General features: G+C 39.0%; 1 long non-coding RNA gene across 3 annotated transcripts in view; it reads right to left on the reverse strand.

Annotated features, from left to right (window-relative positions):
• The window catches only part of LOC110347817 (uncharacterized), a 79,178-nt gene that overhangs the window by 13,315 nt on the left and 44,282 nt on the right, over positions 1-21,581 (reverse strand). For 2 of the 3 annotated variants that reach the window (XR_015440453.1, XR_002392668.2), the window contains 2 exons: positions 16,223-16,307; positions 4,532-6,944 (listed from right to left, as the gene is read on the reverse strand). This is a non-coding gene — a long non-coding RNA (uncharacterized LOC110347817). Of the gene's footprint in view, positions 1-4,531; positions 6,945-16,222; positions 16,308-21,581 lie in introns of those variants that run through there. The other variant, XR_015440452.1, reaches the window with a different exon arrangement.

A 21,581-nucleotide genomic window follows, 5' to 3' on the forward strand; every position in this document is an offset into this window, starting at 1 on the left:
AATGAGCATCTGAAATGAACAGACATTTCTCAGACAAAGAAGTAGAAATAGCAAATAAATACATGAAAAAACGTTCAACATCACTGGTCATTCAAGAGATGCAAATGAAAACAACGCTGAGATTCCACTTCACTCCAGAAAGAATGGCTGCTATCATGAAATCAACCAATAACAAATGCTGGCAGGGCTGTGGGGAAAGAGGAACCCTGCTCCACTGCTGGTGGGAGTGTAGACTGGTGCAACCACTGTGGAAATCAGTATGGAGATACCTCAAAGAACTAGGACTGGAAGTCCCATTTGACCCTGCTATTCCACTGCTGGGGATCTTCCCCAAAGAATTAAAAGAATCATACCACAGTGATATATGTGCACCCATGTTCATAGCAGCGCAGTTTGTAATAGCTAAAACTTGGAAACAGCCCAAATGCCCATCAACTGGAGACTGGATCAAGAAAATGTGGGTTTTTTTATAAAATGGAGTACTACTCAGCCATAAAAAATGAGAAATTAGAGACATTTATAGCTAAGTGGATGCACATTGATGTAATACTCTTAAGTGAAATAAATAGGACACACATGTATAAATACCGAATAGTTTCTCTGGTGTGAGAAACTGAAAATGTAACTAAGGACTAAATGTATAATAGGTAATGTGAAATAGGAAGAAAAGGGGCAAAGGGGAAGGAAGTGGGAGGGCTAGGGGAAAGGATAGAAGGGAATAGGATTAATATGAGAAAATGGAAAAATAGGAACAAAATCTTCACTTATTTTATCCTCACTTGCATGGTCCTAAAATAATTTTTCCCACCAGTCCTAAAAAAATGTTTTTTTTATATATATTTAGCACTAGTCCTAGATTCATTCTTAAAGGCTTCTTTCCTTTAAACATGAGCAAGTTCCCTTTCTATAGCCATGATTTCTAACCCTCAAAATAAAATGGTATTGTTCATTGTAAGCCTGTAGGAAAAAATTCAGATAATTCAACAAAGCTAAGAAACACTTTATCCTTTTAGGTTCTGTGGCTGAACCTGAAAATTAAAATGAAATAAGAGAGATTAACAGGGAAAATGCAGATGAATTTTATCTCATTTTTTTACAAGTGCATGGGAACCTTCACAGGAAAAATGAAGACCTTAAGAAGTTCTAAGAATGGAGAGAATATTCATTTTCTTAATGAAAGGACAATAAATTTGTGAAGGTGTGACAAGAAGGAATGGGATTTAGATTCTAGGCATGGCAAATGGCCCTGAAATCAGACTTTCTAGATTTGAAATGTGACTCAGGTATTTCCCAGCCAGGTACCTTTGCTTAATAATCTCTCTGACTCTGTTTCCCAATCTTTAGAATGCACCCAAAAATAAAACTTAACACCTATAGGAGTTGTAGGGACTAGACATTATAACCCAGTGAGCACCTAGCACAGAAGAGCTCCATGAATGTGACTGTCATTGCAGATTCAGGGTTATCTGGAGCCTGTCCACTGATTGGCAAGAAATAACAAATTCACACTTCTCTGGAACTGTCCACTTCAGTAGTAAGTCATGTTGGGCCTCAGGAAATGATACCCCAAATGTGTTGCTTTGACATGCAAAGCTGAAGAAACAGGCTCAGAACTAACCTCTCCGACCTTCCCTTTTTTCTCCTCCTAGTGCAGAGAGAGCCTTTCTCAGAAGGGCTCTTGTATGGCTGAGAAACTCTCTTCCAAAAAAAAAGGCAACTATCTTAAACTTCCTCCCTAGGTATCTCATCCAATCAGCAGGAAAGATTAACCACCAAAGGAGAGAGGAGAATGCAAATCATCATCACACCTAGACACTTCATCGACTCTTCTTAAGGTAGCTCTGAGATTACCTGGGAGACTTGGTCGGAATGAAGTCCCTCCCCTCATCTTCCTTTAACTTGTCACTACCTCTCCCATCTCCCTCTCCATAAAGAAGGGTATGAAATTATTGCCTTCTAGCATGGGTCCTTACTTTTAGTAATAACAGAAATTAAAACTTAAGCACAGGCTTACAAGAGAAAGCTTTAATTAGAAAGTAAAAGAAAATGGTTGAGAGACATTAGCTTAAAGGGCTGACAAGCCAGCCCTTAGCAAAGGTGAGCAAGAAAAATAAGACTTCGGCTTGAGCAGCTGGAGGGGGCACACTCTGATAAGGGGGATCAAACTGGCCCGAGAGTAAAGGCAGGAGGCCAGAATTTAAGGATTAGCTGGTGGGCTGGGATCCAGCAGATCATTATTTCAGTGCTGCTTTGTAATTCTGGAATTCTCATGATTTGAGGGCCAGTTCTGTTCCCATAAACATATTGTGGTTTCAATGATGTGGAACTCTGCTCTCTTGGAATCCAGGTGATCACAGATTTGAGACAAAGGCTGGAAATTTCTGAGTGTAGTTGAATGGCCCTGTAAATCCCTTATCCTAGTGTTCTCAGTCTTGAAGTGGTGTGATATCATGTAAGGTCCAAGTTAATCAATATTGTTTTGCCAACTTTTAGACAGACACTTCCTAAATGATTAACATACATATATACAGAGCCAAGAAATGATAAGGCCTGAGATTTATACTAGTTACAAAGGATATAAAATGAAGGTTGAGCTTTGTTCTGCTTTTAGCTACCTATTGGGCATCTGTAGTCCTAAGTGAAGAGTTACAATTTTTAGCAAAAATGGCTTGAAAGTCACTGACTGTCCCAGAAGAACATATAAATCATGCTTTTAATGTATAGTAGATAAGGGCCCAGGATTCTGCCTATCCTCCATCCCTATGGTGGTCTCTGACTATGAGCCTCCTTGGGTTGTTGGATAATCCCCTGTCATTTCTCCCATGCTTGTGCACTTTAATAAATTTCTCTTCACTCTGGATTATTCTGTCAGTTTGTTTCAGTTAACCTTCAAAGGGCAAAGGGGAAGCTTTCCCTTGCTGCTGTAATTACTATTAGTGACTTATCAGGCTTACTCCTTCCTTTTTTTCCTGTATTCAGATGAACCTAATTCCAACCTAAAAGTTAGTGAAGTCAGCAATTGGAACCTAAAAGATCTAATGCAAGTACCAACTAAACGGAACTTCAAGAGAAAACAGTCAATTCAATGAGCTCTTAGAAAGTAACTCTTCTGGATCTGTCATTTGCACTCTTTCTAACCATCTTCTTAACTCCTGCAAAGTGGAGTCTTGCAGCTTTTTAATCAAAATGTAATTAGCACCTTCCACACAATAAGTACTCTATGATTAGGAGTGTCAGTGAAAAAATTATATGTCTAGTCACCCAGTTATCAGCAGAGCAATTCCTTGTAACTCTTGCTCATTAAAGCCAACTTCTCTAAGCTCTTGCCCAAGAGCCACACAGCAAAGGTTTCCCAGGCTTCAGTTGTACTTCTTCTCTTTTTCTTATTTCACTTTTTCTCTTCTCTTCTTCTTTTTCACTTAATCTCCCTTTTCCCAGTCCCCTATCCATAATTGTTTCCATCTCCTCTAAAAGACCCCCGTTGTAGAAAAGAATTACTTTTTAACAAGTAGGCTTTTGTCAATTTTGAGTAATTATTTCTGCCCTCTCCCACATTAGGATGTGGCCTGTTGGACTCATACCAGGCATTGTTCCTACAAGTCCAAATCACAGTCCTTGCCTTACAATCTCATAAAACTCTCATTTCCTATGAGCTCCAGGCTTACTAAATAATTTAAAAGTTGCTTTCTTACCAAAAGCAGCATTCTCTTCAAACATGCCTTGAGCAAGAAAATCCAAGGCCTTCACAGTTTACACCTGCAAATATTAGAAAGGGCTCGAGTGTCTAAATCCCAGAGATCTGTGGTGCTGTTAAAGAATTCCATTGTCATGGGCCGGGGATCTAGCTCAGTGGTTCCGGCGCCTGCCTTGCAAGCGCAGGGTCCTGAGTTCAATTCCCGGTAACCAAAAAAAAAGAATTCCACTGCCACAACAAGTCTAATATGTGAAAACTCAAGTGCATTATGTTGTCTGTCTGGCTTCTTTAATAGCATAGTTTGACTTTCTGATATAGAGAATCAACAAAAAACAAAAAGAAGTTAAATTCAGTACCAAGCTGTGGCAGCAAAATTACTTTAGAAACAATAAATAAGGACAGTCAGGGAATGTCAAGTTTCCAAAAAAAAATTCAGAGTTGCACTATGAAATCACCACCTGACCAATCAAGAATAGATATCTAAATATTAACTGATAGAGAGACTGTCTTCCAGGGCCAAGAGGGAGAAGACCCAAGAAAAGTCTAGGGTTCATTTATCTGTCATAGAGTAAATGGGTTAAGCATTCTAAGGAGTGAAGAATTCAGAATAGGAATGGACATTTACTAATTTAGCAAATATCTATCAAACCTCTAGCTAGGATGTGCCAAGCACTACTCCTAAATGGTGGTAAATAAGAAAGATGCATTTCATGTTTCATGGAGCTTATATTCCATTAGAAAAATACTTGTCATTCCATCAAAACCTCACACTCCGGATTCTCATATGATGAGCAGGGATTTATGACCCTGTATTAAAAAGGAGTAAATTAGGCAGCATAATACAAACAAAATTAGTAACAAAAAGAAAGAGCAGGGCTGGGGATTTAGTTCAGTGGTGAAATGCCTGCCTTGCAAGCACAAGGTCCTGAGTTCAATCCCCGGTACCAAAAATTAGAAAGAGCAATGTGCACAAAGTACTCTCCGTGAGCACAGAGCAGTACAATTTACACACTTTCAGTTGTCTGCCTAGCGCTGGTGTATGCTCATGTCAGGTGCAGATGCTAAAGGATGCTGTTAAACATCCAGCTTTCACCCCTTTCTTCAATTCAATCCCTGGAAAATAACATCTTTGTCATAACCTGGCTTACCAGATTTGGTAAGATCATTATTTACCTTTTTAATGCTTATTTTCTTTTCCTATTAAAAAAGAAACTCTATTCCTCTGCCTTCTATGCTCTATACGTAAGACCTGTGAACTAAACTAACAAAAGAGAAATTTAGAAGGAGAAAAGCCATGCAATTTTTATTAATGTTTACATGCACAGAAAGTCACAGAAAAGAAGTAAAAATCAAAGAAGGACTAGGTGTATAGATCATGGTAGCATTTATGATGTCCTGGGTTCAATCTTCAGCAGGAATAGGAGGAGGGAAAAAAGGAGGAAGAAGAGGGGGAGGAGAAAGTAGAGGAGGAGGAGGAAGAGGGGATTCGTGCCCCACTTTTAGGCAGATAAAGAGAAAACCAAGAGCTCTCTCTACATCTATTGATTCTCAATTGCCTTTAGATCCCCAAAAATGGCATAGATTGGGCTGGCATATTCTGATTCCTTCATTTCTTAATAAACATACAGCTGAAAGTGTAGCCACCTAGAATAACTACATCTCCTCTCCTAGGTGCTCTTGCAGTCTGGTTTATCCATGTGACTTAACTCTGGTCAATGGGCTATGAGAAGTGTGATATGCAACCTCTGTGTGGGGCTTTTGGAGGAAATTCATCTGCCCGCTCCCTTCCCACAGGCTGGAAAGCAGACATGGTGTGGGTATTCTTAGACCACATGGATGAGACCACACATCAGAGATAAGGAAAAAATAAATGGAAGAAGACTGGGCCTTTAGGGAGATTAGACTTTTATGTGAAAGAAACTAGATTTTTGTTGTATTTGAGCTGCTATGAAATATGGATTTCAAGGACTTCCAGAAAGATGGTACAGTGGTGAGCAGCACAGAAACAGCCTCTCTGAGATTTGGAGTACTTTCATTGAAATACAACAATGTGAGGAAGAGAAGAAGGAGGGAAGTGGGCCCCCGAACCTAGCAAGGATCTAAAGCAAGAACTGGAGCCCATGGGGAGAGCAAAGAGAGGGACCTCAATGCAGAAGAGGGAGGTGGCAAGCAGCACTTTCTCCCTGAGCAACAGCTCATGGTGTGGGACAGGCAGCTCAAACCTGCAGATGCATGATGACTCCTGGTGACCCCAGGAACCTTCACAAAGAAACATATCAATGGAACAGAGCAGTAAACACTGGGGACTAGGTTCCATTCCAGCCCAGTTCAGGCGTCCCCAGGAAAGCATGACTGTCCAGTCGCCATTTTGGAAAGGGGCCAACTGAACTCAGAACTCAGAACAGCTGTGGGTTGGCTCTATCTAGTAGCTCAAAGTGTGAAGGTGAGGCACAGACCTAGGAGACACCTAAGGTCAAGGAGCTGAGTTCCAGCTGGCAGGAGACACCTGAAGTGCTGTGGGCTGAACAACTTAGGTCTCAGCCTCACAGCCAGAAACCAGAACCACCCTGAACTTCAGTGGTGCTGAAGGTACAGGCTTGCTGGGATCATCCACCACTCCACTATAATCCTACTGTTGGCTTGCTGGGATCAGTCAACATGGATCTGGACTCTGTCTGCCCCCTTTGTCTACCAATGACAATAGAGACATGTCTTGAAGTGAACAGGTTTTTTTTTCTTCCTTTGTTCTTTTTCTTATCTTTTTCTTGATTGTTTGTGTTCGTTTTTATAGGAGTGTTAGCATTGTTTCTTGTTTTTTGTTGTTATTTTGTTCTGTTTCTTCCTTCTTTCTTTCCTTCCAGTCATCTTCACCAGCTTCCCAAAGCTTGCTTAGTCTTCCTTTGTCCTCCAGCCTTGCTTCTAATCTCTTTCTCTTCTTGTACTTCTCTATTTTTCCCCTAACCTTTTAAGTTTTCTCCCATGAGGGTAAAATTACCATATTGATGGGATACTTACTGTCTACAATTTCCTGGTTTGTTTAGACTTTATTATATACAAATCACATTCATACCATTAGGTGGCAAATTAATAGTTACAACCGTTTGTCATTTTCTGGGCTGTGCTTGATGCTCTTATTGTATTACTTGATGCTCTGATTGTATTACTTGATGCTCTGATTGTATTACCTCAGCCAAGGTGATACAGTTGCTCAAATCAGTTGTTCTTCCTTGTATATCAAGACTGAGATTGCCTGAGGGTCAAAAACAATACTATAGGCTAGTGCCAAAGAACCAGTGGCTAGGCAATCATAAATATATATGAACCAAATACAGCACATCCAACCATATAAAACAAATATTAATGAACATGAAACATCAAATAATCACTAATATAATTGTAATGGGGGACTTCAATACCTCACTATCTCACAAATAGATCAATTAGACAAAAGTCAACACAGAAATTTCAAAACTGAGCTAAACTTTTGAACAAATCGACTTAGTGGATGTCTACAAAGTGTTCCACCTCACAACATCAGAATACACATTTTCCTCAGCTGCACATGGAACATTCTCCAAAATAGACTATATACTAGCTCCTAGAACATGTTAAAGTAAATCCAAAGGAATTGAAATTATCCCATGCATCTTATCAGACCATAGGGCAATGAAATTAGAAATCAATGGCAAAAGAAACCACAAAAAATTCATAAACACACGAAAATTAAATACCACCCTTCTGAACAACCAATGGGTCCCAGATGAAGTTAAAGAAATTAGACAGTTTCTACAACTAAATGATAATGCTAATAAAACATACCAGAACTTATGGGACACAATGAAAACTGTCCTAAGGGGGAAATTTATAGAGGTTAATTGCCATATCAAAAAAACAGAATGAACTCAAATAAACACCCTGATGTTGAACCTCAAGAGTCTAGAAAAAGAAAAGCAAGTCAAGCCCAAAGCTCATACAAGGGAGGAAATTATACAGAGCAGAGCAGAAATTAATGCAGTTGAGACTAGGAAAACAATACAAAAAATGAATGGATGGAAGAGTTTGTTCTTTGAAAGATTAAAGAAAATAGGCAAAAACTTAGCCACTTCAACAGCAATTTTACTGTCAAAAAAAACAGACCCAAGGATCAGTGGAACAGATTAGAAGATGCAGAAATAACTCCAAACACACTCTGCCTGCTTATCTTGAGAAAGGGGCCAAACACTTGGTTAGAAGAAAAATAGCCTCTAATGAATGGTGCTGTTGGGCCAGGGATTTAGCTCAGTGGCACCACTCCTGCCTTGCAAGCTCAAGGTCCTGAGTTCAATCCCTGGTACCAGAAATAAATAAATAAATAAATGGTGCTGTAAAAACTGGCTTTCCACATGACAAAGATTAAAACTAGACTGATGTCACTCACTATGCACTAAACTAAAATCTAAATGGATCAAAGATCTAAATATAAAACAGAAACACTAAATCTGCTGGAAGAGAGACTAGGTTGAGCTCTTGAGGACACAGGTGTAGGCAAAGACTTTATGAATCAACCTCTGATCACACAGAAAATACTACCAAGAATCAACAACTGGGATCTCATCTTATTAAAAAGCTTTTACAAAAAAAGAGACAAAATAAATACTGGTGAACACGTGGAGAAATTAGAAACGTTATAAACTCTTGGTGGGACTGCAAAGTATTGCAAATGTTATTGAAAGCAATATAAAATTTCCTCAAAAAATTAAAAATAGAATGTGATACAAGAAACCTCTCTACTGATTATATAACCAGAAAATAGAAAGCAGGATATGAATGATATATTTGCATATATATGATTATAACAAAATTATTCTCAATAGCAAGGAAAGAATCAACATATATAATTCACTGTACTAATAAATGTCTGGAAGCTAATGGGCACCACTTTGAGCATCTCTTGTAATTGTAAAGGACAAAGGCAACTTGTATTAATCTCCTGATGTCTCAATAAATTGAGTATTAAAGTATTTTTTTCAAAAGCTTTTGCACAGCAATAGAAATCACCAACAGAGTGAACCAACAACCCTCAGAGTGGGGAAAAAATTGCCAGCTGTTTCTCAGACAAAGGACTAATATCTAGCATATATAAAGAACTCAAAAAAATCAGGTTCCCCAAATTTAAAGACCTAATCCAAAAAATTGGCATCTGAAATGAATACACATTTCTCAGATGAAGAAGTAAAAACAGCAAACAAACATATGAAAAAATGTTCAACATCGCTGGTCATTCAAGAGATGCAAATGAAAACAACAGCGAGATTCTACTTCACTCCAGAAAGAATAACTATTATCAAGAAATCAATAACAAATGCTGATGGGGCTGTGGAAAAAAAAAGAACACTTCCCCATTATTGGTGGGAGTATAGAGAGGTGCAGCCACTGTGGAAATCAGTGTGGAGAGTCCTCAAAAAACTAAAACTAGAGATTTCATTGGACCCAGCTCTTCCCCTTCTTGGTATCTTCCCAAAAGAATTGAAAGCATCATACCACAATGATGTATGCACACCCATGTTTATAGCAGCACAGTTTGTAATAGCTAAACCTTGGAAATAGTCCAAATGCCCATCAACTGATTAATGGATAAAGAAGATATGGGGGTTTTTATACATTGGAGTACTACTCTGCCAGAAAGAAGGATAAACTTGAGACATTTCTAGGTGAATGAATGCACCTTGAGACCATATTTGTAAGTGAAATAAATCAGACACACATGTTTAAATATCTTATTGTTTCTCTAGTGTGAGAAAACAAAAGGGCAAATAAGAACCAAAATGTATAATAGATATTGTGAAATAGGAAGAAAATATTCAAATGGGAGGGGAGACAAAGGAGGGGGAAGGAGGAAAGGAAGGAAGAGACAAGAAAAAAGAGAATGGAAGGCAAAATAGAAACAACGCTTTTGTAAATAAGGAAGGGAAGAGGAGTTGAAGGGGGGAAGAGGGAATTGGAGAAAAAAGAATCAAGATATACCATGTACAGCTACAAATTCCATTTGATGAATGTTATCATTATGTATATCTATAATGTACCAATAAAATTAACTTTAAAAAATGAAACATAGATTTCTGTCTCACTCAGTAGAATCCATATCCTAATATATTATGTAAATTTCCCCTTTCAGGGATCACAGGCAGAATGTGTCCCTTTGCCATATTACGAATTAATACACCAGCACTGGAGCAGAGAGCAGGCATCGGCCTTCCACAGCCACTCTGCCAGGCAGGGCCTCCAGAGTTTTCCCAGAGTCCAACCCCCTGGAAAGGCCTCTAGCCTTACAGCAGTACAAGTGGCTCACATGGCAAAGAAGATATGAAATCTCACCATAACATAAACAATGGTGGTGCAGCCAGTACTTTCTCTGGGGTCTGAATAACCAGAGCTGCACTCTCACCATGAACAAAGACCCAAGCAGTCATCTGTTCACTTTTTCTTTTTTGTTATGTAGTCCAGGTTGTTCTCAAACTTGCAATCCTCCTGCTTCAGCCTCCCAACTGCTGGGATTACAGAAAACTGCCACCACATACAACTCTTTCTCCTTCTAATAATTGGTATCTTAGGAACTTGGCCAGGATGTTAATAGAAAGGGTATTGTTCTCAAGAATCTGTTGTTTAAAAAAATTTTAGACAAAATAAATGGGACAGATTACATGAAAGGATTTATGATTGGAGAAGCACTTTCAGAGACTTTCAGAGATCTTTGCTCCACAGTATGAGTAGCAAGCTTTCACAGGCTGACTCAGGAGTAAAGCTAAAAACTTATTTGACAGGTTATAGCCAGGCATTTGACTGGTTATAGCTAGGGTATGATCCAGTAGCTAATACCAAGTTAGAGGTTAGTTGGTGGTTTCTGATTGATTAAGCTTAAATTTTGTTTTACAATTAACAATGAATTGAGTTTTGATTTGCTTATGTAGGACCCTGATCATAGAGACAATCTTGGTCTAATCATCTCCTTCTTATTTGCTTTCACAGCATGATGCTGAAATGATCAACTTGTCCAAGTTTTCTGTAACATTCCTGATATTAGCACTAAATATCCTGCATCCTGAAAATTATTCAATTACAAGCACAGGAACAGATGGTTACCTGGTGTGATGCATACCAGAGCATAGACAAAAGATCCCATTTCATAAAAAAACCACATCTTCTTTATCCATTTTCCAGTTGATGGGCACTTGGGCTGTTTCCAAGCTTTTATAAAATGGGGTATTACTCAGCCATAAAGAACGAGAAACTAGAGACATTTATAGCTAAATGGATGCATACTGAGGCCATTCTCTTAAGTGAAATAAATAGGACACACTCGTGTAAATACCGAATAGTTTCTCTAGTGTGAGAAACTGAAAGTATAATTAAGGATTAAAGTGATTAAAATGAATAATTGATAATTTGAAATAGGAAGAAAAGGTCCAAAGGGCTAAGGGTGCCAGAAGGGGAAGGGGAGAGATCAAAGTTACAGGCCGGAATCTGGAAAGAATCCATATATAGATTGTGTTTAAAACTGTAGGAAGAGATGTAGATAGAGAGTAGGCTGGCGCTCATCAGTGGGTTGGGAAGGAAGAGTCACTGAGATCAAAGGAGAGAAGGGTGTGTTTCCAGAAGAAGCACATACAACTATGTACAGTACACAGTACTCAATAGCACGATAAAAAACTGTTACTGTTTTAGGTACTTATCATAACATGCTGTGCTTTTCATCCTTTAGAGCATAATCCTACTTATATAAAAGAGTTTACTGTAAAACAGTGTGCTGCTATGCCAGTGGTAGCCTCTTGTATCTCGTGTTTCACTGCATATTTGGATAATATCAAGGGGCCATCACAGATGATTGATGTGTACCTTCTCAGTTTGCACTTAGAAGTTGGCACTCTGTGTGGTACTTTGTGATACACACGGATGAAATTGCCTAATAACATTTCTCAGATTATATTTTTATCACGTGTCACATGACTGTATTGAAATTAAAATTTTAAAAATTTGGCCTATGTGGAGTCTATTAGCTAATTAGAATTTTTTTCCTGACCACTATTTGTTCAATATTAGTTTTGAAAATCTTTCTAAAAAAAAATCACATCCTTTGATGTCTTGTTAATATTTGAGATGTTTTTTAAATTATATGGAAAAATGTTTAAATATTTTTCAGTTTTGCTTTGGTTGAGTTCTACTATATTTGAATATTATTATAGTTTTTTCCCTTGCATTGTTTTTCTTTGAATAATTTTAATTTTTGTATATGTGTGTTTAGTGAATGATTATAAAATTACACATTTTTATTAAAAAAATAAATTTTAAAAAGGTCCCATCATGTCCTACTCTGAATTCCTGCACCTCTCTATGTGTTTTCTTGATGCTTAACTTGTCTCGTTATCACAATACACTATGACCATAACTGAGAGCTCCTCCCCAAAATCTGTCACAGTGCCTGACGCTCTCTAGAATACCTGAGGGCTTCTTGAACTAGATTATATTTTTGTGGGTGCTTGTGTATTTTGCATTCTTTTTTTAAGGTAGGGAGGTGTTACATTTATTAAAGGTAGGAAAAGAGCCTAGTACAGCATAAGAGCAGATTACTGTGAAAGACAGAACACAGTATCAGAGTGCTCAATGACAACTGTCCTTTTGTATCTCCCACTCCTCAAACTGATGTCAAGTTTAGGCCATCTTTTCAAAAACTTGGGAGTTTTCATGAGAATTGAAGCCAACATTTTCTGACTGGTTCCACGGCACGCTTTGGAAACTTTCTGCACACTTATCCTGGGACTTTGTAATTAACAGGGCATACCTACTTCTCCAGCCAGTCTGCTACACCCTAATTTCCTGCCTCATTTTCCTCTGAGAGACACATATCCCCATAATTCTTTATGTGGTGCTGAGAGAGTGGAGGTCTCTGTCTTCATATAGTTACTTCCTGCTGAAAGGGGCTGTAGCCCCTACCTCCTTGGAATTATGTGCTCTCCAACTACCTTGAGGTGTTGTGGCTCACTGGCTGGTTGAAAGAAAAAACTGTCAGAAGACAATAAGAAAAGAGTTAATGACTATTGACCTGCCTGTTTGATAAGAAAAAGGTTGGTAAATTTGTCAGGAGGCAATGATGAATGTAACTGTATTGTATACCTAAAATGTACCAATAAACTTAATGAAAAAACAAATAAATAAATGCTGACCAAAAAAAATTGTCAGGAGGGTAACTTTACTATTAAATTGGGGGTGTAGACGAATGACAGACTCACTGAGAGAGAAATAGGGCAAATAATTCCTTTCACAATAGCATCCAAAAAACTGAAATACCTAGGAATCATCCTAACAAAAGAAATCAAAGACCTCTTCTCTGAAAACTATGGCACTCTGAAAAGAGAGATTGAAGATGATATCAGAAAATGGAAAGACATCCCCTGCTCCTGGGTAGGAAGGATTAATATAGTGAAAATGGCCATACCTCCAAAACTGTTATATAGATTTAATGCAATTCCAATTGAGATCCCAGCAGCATACTTCATAGACCTCGAGAAAACAATCCAAAAATTCATTTGGAATAAGAAGAGACCCAGAATAGCAAAAGCAATTCTAGGTAACAGAGACATGGCAGGGGGTATCACAATCCCCAACCTGCAACTATACTACAAAGCTACTGTGATAAAAACAGCCTGGTACTGGCAAAGAAACAGACTGGAGGACCAGTGGAACAGATTAGAAGATGCAGAAACAACGCCAGACACACTCAGCCATCTCATCTTCGACAAAGGAGCCAAACACCCTCACTGGAGGAAAGATAGCCTCTTTAATAAATGGTACTGGAAAAATTGGGCTTCAACTTGCCAAAGATTCAACCTAGACCTATATCTCTCACCATGCACTAAACTAAAATCAAAATGTATTAAAGATCTAAATATTAAAATAGAAACTCTGAACCAGTTGCAACAGAGGTTAGGTAGAACCCTTGAAGACATCAGTGGAGGAAAAGATTTTATGAACAAAACCTCAGTTGTCCGTGAACTAGCACAAACAATCAACAAATGGGATCTCTTCTTATTAAAAAGCTTCTGCACAGCAAGAGAAACCACCAACAGTGTGAAGAGACAACCCACAATAAGGGAAAAAATCTTCACCTGCTCTTCCTCAGACAAAGGTCTACTATCTCGAATCTATAAAGAATTTAAAAAGATCAGACCTCCCAAATTTAAAGACCCAATCCAAAAATGGGCATCTGAAATGAACAGACATTTTTCAAACAAAGAAGTAGAAATAGCAAATAAATACATGAAAAAATGTTCAACGTCACTGGTCATTCGAGAGATGCAAATGAAAACAACACTGCGATTCCACTTCACTCCAGAAAGAATGGCTGCTATCATGAAATCAACCAATAACAAATGCTGGCAGGGCTGTGGGGAAAGAGGAACCCTGCTCCACTGCTGGTGGGAGTGTAGACTGGTGCAACCACTGTGGAAATCAGTATGGAGATACCTCAAAGAACTAGGACTGGAAATCCCATTTGACCCCACTATTCCACTGCTGGGGATCTTCCCCAAAGAATTAAAAGAATCATACCACAGTGATATGTGTGCACCCATGTTCATAGCAGCACAGTTTGTAATAGCTAAAACTTGGAAACAGCCCAAATGCCCATCAACTGGAGACTGGATAAAGAAAATGTGGGTTTTTTATAAAATGGAGTACTACTCAGCCATAAAAAATGAGAAATTAGAGACATTTATAGCTAAGTGGATGCACATTGAGGCAATACTCTTAAGTGAAATAAATAGGACACAGATGTGTAAATACTGAGTAGTTTCTCTGGTGTGAGAAACTGAAAGTGTAAATAAGGACTAAATGTATAATAGGTCATGTGAAATAGAAGAAAAGGGGCAAAGGGGAAGGAAGTGGGAGGGCTAAGGGAAAGGATAGAAGGGAATGGGATTAATATGAGAAAATGGAAAAATAGGAACAAAATCTTTGTAAATACGGAGGGCTGGAGGAGTTGAAGGGAGGGCTGGGCAAAGGTGAAAAACAAGAACCAAGAGAGACTATGTAAAGGTGCAAATTTCCAATGATGAATGTCATTATATTGTATACCTAAAATGTACCAATTATTAGAATGAATAACCGATAATGTAAAATAGGAAGAAAAGGTCCAAAGGGGTAGGGGTAGTGGGAGGCACAGGGGAAAAGAAAGAAGGGAAAGGAAAAAATGATGAGAAATGGAAAAAATGGAAATAAAGTCTTTGTAAATAGGGAAGGGTGGAGGGCGTGAAGGGAGGGCTAGGAATGGGGAAAAAATAAGAACCAAGATGGATTATATAAAGGTACAGTTCCCAGTGAGAAATGTAATTGTGTTGTATACCTACAATGTACCAATAAAATAATTTAATACAAAAAAAAAAACTGGGGGTGTAGAGCCACAATAGAAGGAGCAGATCAAATTTCAACATTTCCTGTAGAGGAGAAAGTATGGTAAAGAGGGATGGATGCTAGATAAATTATCAAGAATCAGAGCCATGGCCTTAGCAAAATCACCCACCATATGGATCTAATTAAAAACAGGAGTCTCAATACAGCCCTTTTAAGCTGTGGTGAGTTAGGGTGACTCTACTTATCTGTACCCAGAGCAATACTGGAGCCTTTTTGAAAAGGAGCCTCAAGTCTTCCAGAGGTTCACAGGAGTAGCCCACATGACCAACTAAAACAGCTGACAAACATGGCAAAATCTATGTGGCTGGCCCACAGGATGAACCAAAATGGCCCACCTCTGTGATTAACTCACATGATGAACCAAAATATGGTGAAAAGACAGACTAGGATAAAACAAAGCCCTGAGAAAGTGAGATAAAAGGTCATCTAAGGGAAAAGCACAGATAAAACTTTAAGCACAAAAAGGGGTAAACTGGGGTAGGTGGCTACTTAAGCAGGAGACCCAGTTACCAATAGCTATTTTTCCCAAAAGAGTGAGAACGCTGAGTAAAGTATTATAGAGAACAGAAATATGGGGAGAAAAGGGAGTATTGAACTCTAGGTAGCACACATGTAACCTGAACATCTGTTCTGCAACTGGGTTAATAACAGACTCCCTCGCAGCTCTTAACTGATTTGTACGTGTAATGAGTGACCCAACCAGGAAAGTGAAAAAAAGAGGGAAATAAACTTGAGACAGACCGATGGGCCCCTTATCCCCTGAGAAAATATAAGCCATGCACTTCTCCTGCCCTCTCCCACGTGGTGGGACACACTAAGAAACTGTTTATGCTACCATGAGAAAGCTTCCTGAGCCCTAGCTTCCATTAATTTCTACCAAACTCTAGTTTCCTAGCTCTCACCAATAACCAAAAAGGATTCAAGCTCTCCAAAGATAAAGGCCCACCCTGGGAGAGAAGGAATGAGAATGGGATTGGAGATTTTCTAGGGAAAAGAATAAAAAAAGAAAAAACTAAACCAGTCCATTTTGGCTTGAGTTCACATATTTCAGAGAGGAACAAAGAAACATGCCCAAAAGGCCCTTACCTCCTGGCTGGCTCTGCTAAACATGTGACCAGGTTTTGGGGCGCTAGAGTCTCCGTCTAGAAGTGGTTTCTGGGTTCTTTCTGTCCTAAGGAAAGAATCAGTCAAGACAAACACAAAAGGTAGTGAGATTTTACATATGTAAAATGTGTTAAAAATCTGTTAAAAGAAACAGGTTCTGCAGAATGAGTTTGGGCCAAGTAAAAGTACGAAAAAAGTACACTCTACAACATGAGAATGGACTACTGTGAAAGAGAGAACATAGTAGCTTTTTCACTTTTTTTAGCTCTTGAAAAGTCATAATTGGTTGGGGACAAAAAGAAAAATGACATTAGAGTGGGAAGAGAAAGGACTAACATATTTAGTGAACCACATATTCAAGTTGGGAAACAATGAGCATCTCAGAAAGAAATGAAAAGTTTAGATAGTGGCTTTTCAAACCCTACCATTTTGCAAAGCTTGAAGGGTTATTTTGATTACTGACAGTTCCTGCTGTAAAACTTAGTAGCAAGACTGTAAGGCAAATTATGATTAGGCATGCTTCAAAAGCCAGAGAGGCAAAGGCTGAATAAGATCATTTCTAACTAGGAATGGCTCTGGACTTCCCCCTTTCAGTGAAGCCTAAATGAAGTGCTGATTGTTGTCTCTAAAATTTGTCCAGATTGCTGCACTTAGCACACCCATTGAGATGCCTAGAACTGCTGCTGTCTGTCTACCCACCTGCCACCCTAGAGGACCTGGGCGGGGGGGGCAGAAATGACCAGCCCTGAGCTGAGCATACGGCTGACAATGCAGTGAGGATCCAGGGGTGTCATTAAAGGATTTCCAATCTCAGAAAATGATTTTCTGGGTGGCTAGCATACTGCAAGGATACAAGTTGAGGATTCAGCCAGACTACTTTGAGTGCTTCAGTTTCCTGATCCATACAATGGAAAGTGTGAAGATTAAAGGAGTCATGTGCAAAATCTTTGGAGTCTTGTGTGGCACAAAGTAAGTTCTATACAGTGTTTCTCCTTCTGGCTTTGGCAGTGGGTGAAATTTTGAACAGCCTGAAAGTTTGTTTACTAAAACATTATGAAAAAGTAAATTACAGAAGAGTGTGCTTTGGAACAATCCAATTTATGTAAGAAAAAAAAAAGTGAGTATTCATTAAAGACACCTAGAACCAGATCTCCAGAAAGGAGAGCAGAGGAGACCAGGAGGTAGAGGGTAAAATGAGAGAAGGCATTAACTACAACAGCTGAATTTCTTCTCTTCCCTCCTATGTTATTTAAATCTGTTTTCACATAGAATATAATCACGTCTTATTGTGAACTTTTTAATCAGCTCCACCACATGCCTTGCAAGCGCAAGGTCCTGAGATTGATCCCCAGCACCAAAAAAATAAAAAATAAAAATAAAAATACAAAAAACTTACAAAACTTGACCCCTCCCCCCACAAACTCATGCTAACTAGGTTTCCCTACCCAAAACTCTTGACCATATCAATATCCAATCATCCAGCCACCATCTCTAGAATGACTGTCACATGCTGGACCTCCCTGAGGCCCCGAGCTCCTCATCTTCTGCACTTAACAATACTGGGGCTAAATAGTCTTGGCTGTAGGGCAGTCCTGTGCACTATAGGATGTTTAGAAGCTTCCCTGGCCTCTACCCCACTACATGTCAGTATCACCATTCCCATTATGACAACCAAAAATGACTGTAGGTGTTACTAAATGTTGTAGGGTGCAGTTTGGTAAAAACAGTCTGATTATGAAATAATGTTCTGTATGCTTTGTGAAAAGAAACAAGTGCCACCTCTTTTCTTAGGGACTGCCACCATTCTGGCCCTTGCTCCTCTGTAAAGCCCAACACTAGCCTAGGATAGGAGGAAAGGCGTCAGTAGGGCTAAGCTAGACCACAGGCTACATCTGTTTATTCTTCACAGTGATAGAAGACATGGCACAAGGATCATTATCCATTCTCCCTCAATAAACATTCTGTCCCTCTGAAGAATGTAAAAAGCACTCCCCAACATTTGGTTTGCAAAGCAACTCTTCCCTGCACCTGCCTCTGCTTCTCTTCAGTCTCACAAGAAAATGTCATCCCCTTCCCGTAGGCCCAAGGCAATGATGATGACAGTTTACATTTCTATTGTCTGCTCTGCCTGGGAAAGATGTGAAGAGCTGAACTGCACAGGGAACTTTTAAGAAACTATCAGCCATCAGGAGCACCAAAAGACTACATCTCCAGATCAGTTTGAGCAGCTAAGAGTAACCTGAGTACAAAAGTTTCGGTCATTTGAGAAGTTAAGAGTGGGCATTCTCTCCTCCTCTCCTCCCTTTCTTCTCCTTTCCATAATAGAAATGGAGCTAAGTTGGGGACCTTGGACTGGAAGGACTTCCAGGCAGAGATCTCCAGCCTGAGTTTTGGTTCCTAGGAAGACTAATCTGCCCTAGTCTGATTCAATTCTGCTCAGGGGTGACCTTGGTAAAACTATCAGCCTTCCTGGGCCTCAGTTTCTCCAATTGTTAAATGGAGATTACCCTCTACTTGTTCTATTGATCCATGCAGTTACTCTAAGAAGTCACTGAGGCATTGTTTATGTTGGACTTTGAAAATTGCACAGAATTATACAAACTTCTATGGCCCCAGGATTCATCCAATAGCCACGAGCCTACCAACCCCAGAGGCTGAAAATAAAAAGACATGACAATTAATCTTGATTGTCAACTTGACTAGATTGAGAGGTGCTTAGGAGATTAGTAAAGCACCAGTCTGGGTGAGTTTGTTGGGAGATAATTCCAGAGATAATTAGTGTGTAGGCCAGAAAACTAAGAGGGGAAAATTCACCCTGTTTATAGGTGGCATCCCCCAGAAGGTTTACAGTCTGGATGGAATGAAAAGGGGAAGCAGGAAGAAGTTAGCTTGTACTTGCAAGCTCGATTTTGCTTGAACAGGTGTGTCCTTTGCTGCTACCAGCTAACCATAGACTGAAACCATAAGTCAAAATAAACCTCTCCTCTTAAGTTTAGGGATTTTGGTCACAGTGATGGAAAGCTGACCAATACAGTACATGAGGTGATAGAGGAAAAGAAACCTGAAAATATTCTCTTGGCCATGTGGGATGTCCCATGAAATCAAAGATTTCTAAATCCCAGCATTTGACCATATTTCCAAGACCTGTCCCAACTTGTCTGCCTTCAGATGTAGCACAGAAATCATTCAATGGGAATGAGAAGGAAAGGGAGAGTGGGAAATCTTTCAGGAGACAGAAGTTGGCTGGCACTGCTTCCTTCCATCTTCAGGAGCCCAGGGGCCTGTGGCCTCCTTTGACAATCCAGAGAGTTTCCTTGACAAACCTCTAAAAGTCCTAAATTCAGAATCCATGTAGGGGAAGTACATACCATATCAGTCACCTTTCCCCCATACAGCCTTACTGTCAGGTGTTACTGTGGCATTCAAGATGCAGAAACAAGATAGCCTAACAGAGTTAGGCTAACTTGACGAGCTGGCTGGGTAGAGAAGGTTCTATGCTCTGGCTGGATGTCCAAGGCTTCCATGTGCTAGCAGGGGCTGGGAAAATGACTCGTGCTGCTAGAAGAAAAATATTTCTAGATCCAAATAGCTTCAAAAGGACAAAACCTTACCTTTTATGAATGTGAAACTGAGGCTCTTGGCTTGGACTAGATACTAAACTACTAACAACTACCACTATTGTTACCACCTACTGAGGTTATCATCCACCAGTCATTCAGGTAGATGTTATTCACATCTTCTTTCATTTACTCACCTCTAAACAAACAAACAGATGAGGACCAGTAGCAAAGAGACTGACCCAAAGTAATGCCATTTGTGAGTGGCAGAGACAGAATTCAAGCACAACTTTCCCTAATCCTAAATATTTAATTTTAGGGAGGGATGGAGGGGTTGAAGGGAGGGCAGGGGAAGGGGGAAATAAATAAGAACCAAGAGAGTATGTGAAGGTGCATTTCTCCAATGATGAATGTCATTATATTGTACACCTAAAATGTACCAATAAAAGGATATTTAAAAATTTAATTTTAACTACAATACGCACTGCTTTGAAGATGCCAAGCAGTGTCTCTCCAGCAATTAGTTCTAGACTATTCATTATTCAATGCTATGTGATAATAAAGTCACAAATCCCACCCTCCAAGTTATCAACAGTCCAGCTAAAGTTAATTTCCCTGTCCTAATACCTTGTCCTCCTCCTCTTCTAAACTCTATGTAAGAGGTAAAGATGGAGGTGCTGGACAACAACAAACTAACACTTTGGAATATCCTGAATTTGGTGAACCAAATAAATAATTAACTCAAAAGTTTTCCTGTTTAAAATCTAAACATGTTATAATGAAAACCAAAAGTAGGGTTGTAGAAAGTTGAATGAAAAGGACAAACTCATAGCAAAACAATTCCTAAAACAGAGAGAGGGAACAAAGCAGAAGAGTAATAAATCAGAAATAAGACTAAGGAAAATGTATTCTTTATACACAATGGAGTACCACACTGCTATAAAGAAAATACTTAAGGCATCCATAGGTAAATGGATGCAACTTGAGAACATAAAGTTAGTTCAAATAAGTCAGACATACAAGCTTAAATATCACATGGTTTTATGTAGATATATAGATATAGATAGAGAGAGAGAGGGTCCACCAAAAAATGTATATAAATGTATATACACTTTAGGAAAAGAAAAATAGTATGACTTTTTTTCAACAGATGGTGTTACCCCCATATGGGGGTCCCTAGAGGATGTCGTACATCACAGAAAACCCACTACACTGCTGACCCTTAGAGAAGAAATTGAAAATGTATGTGCAGCAGTCTCAAAGATCAAGGTTATCCAAGTAGAAGTTTGTCATACTAATAATGTCTGAAAATTAACGGCCACCACTTTGAGCACCTCTTATAATTGTAGAGGCCAAAGATAACTTGTATTAATCTCATGATGTCTCAAAAAATTTAGTATTAAAATATTATACAAATTTTTCTTTTCCTGAAATGTGTATACACTTTTTGGCTCGCTCTCTCTCTCTCTCTCTCTCTCTCTCTCTCTCTCTCTCTCCTTCCTCCTTCTCTCCCTCTCTAGAGATATATAGATACACACACACACACACACACATGCACGCACACACACACACACAAAGAGCAAAATAAAAGAGTGATAAATGGGAAGTATGAGAAGTTCAAATACTTCCAAAAGTATTTCAAAAATATTTTAATACATATGTTAATATGTCTCATTTATACTACTAGTTTATCTTAGCTCATTGAAAAGAAAGTTTTGTGTTACTGTTTGTTTCTTTTCCCATCTGCACCAGATTCTGGAAGAACCAGATTTAGAAAAATGTAA

The sequence above is a fragment of the Heterocephalus glaber genome, unplaced genomic scaffold, assembly GCF_053883595.1.
Source record: "Heterocephalus glaber isolate CG9 unplaced genomic scaffold, H.glaber_assembly_v1.0 deba00001497, whole genome shotgun sequence".
In the NCBI taxonomy this organism is placed as follows: Eukaryota; Metazoa; Chordata; class Mammalia; order Rodentia; family Bathyergidae; genus Heterocephalus; species Heterocephalus glaber.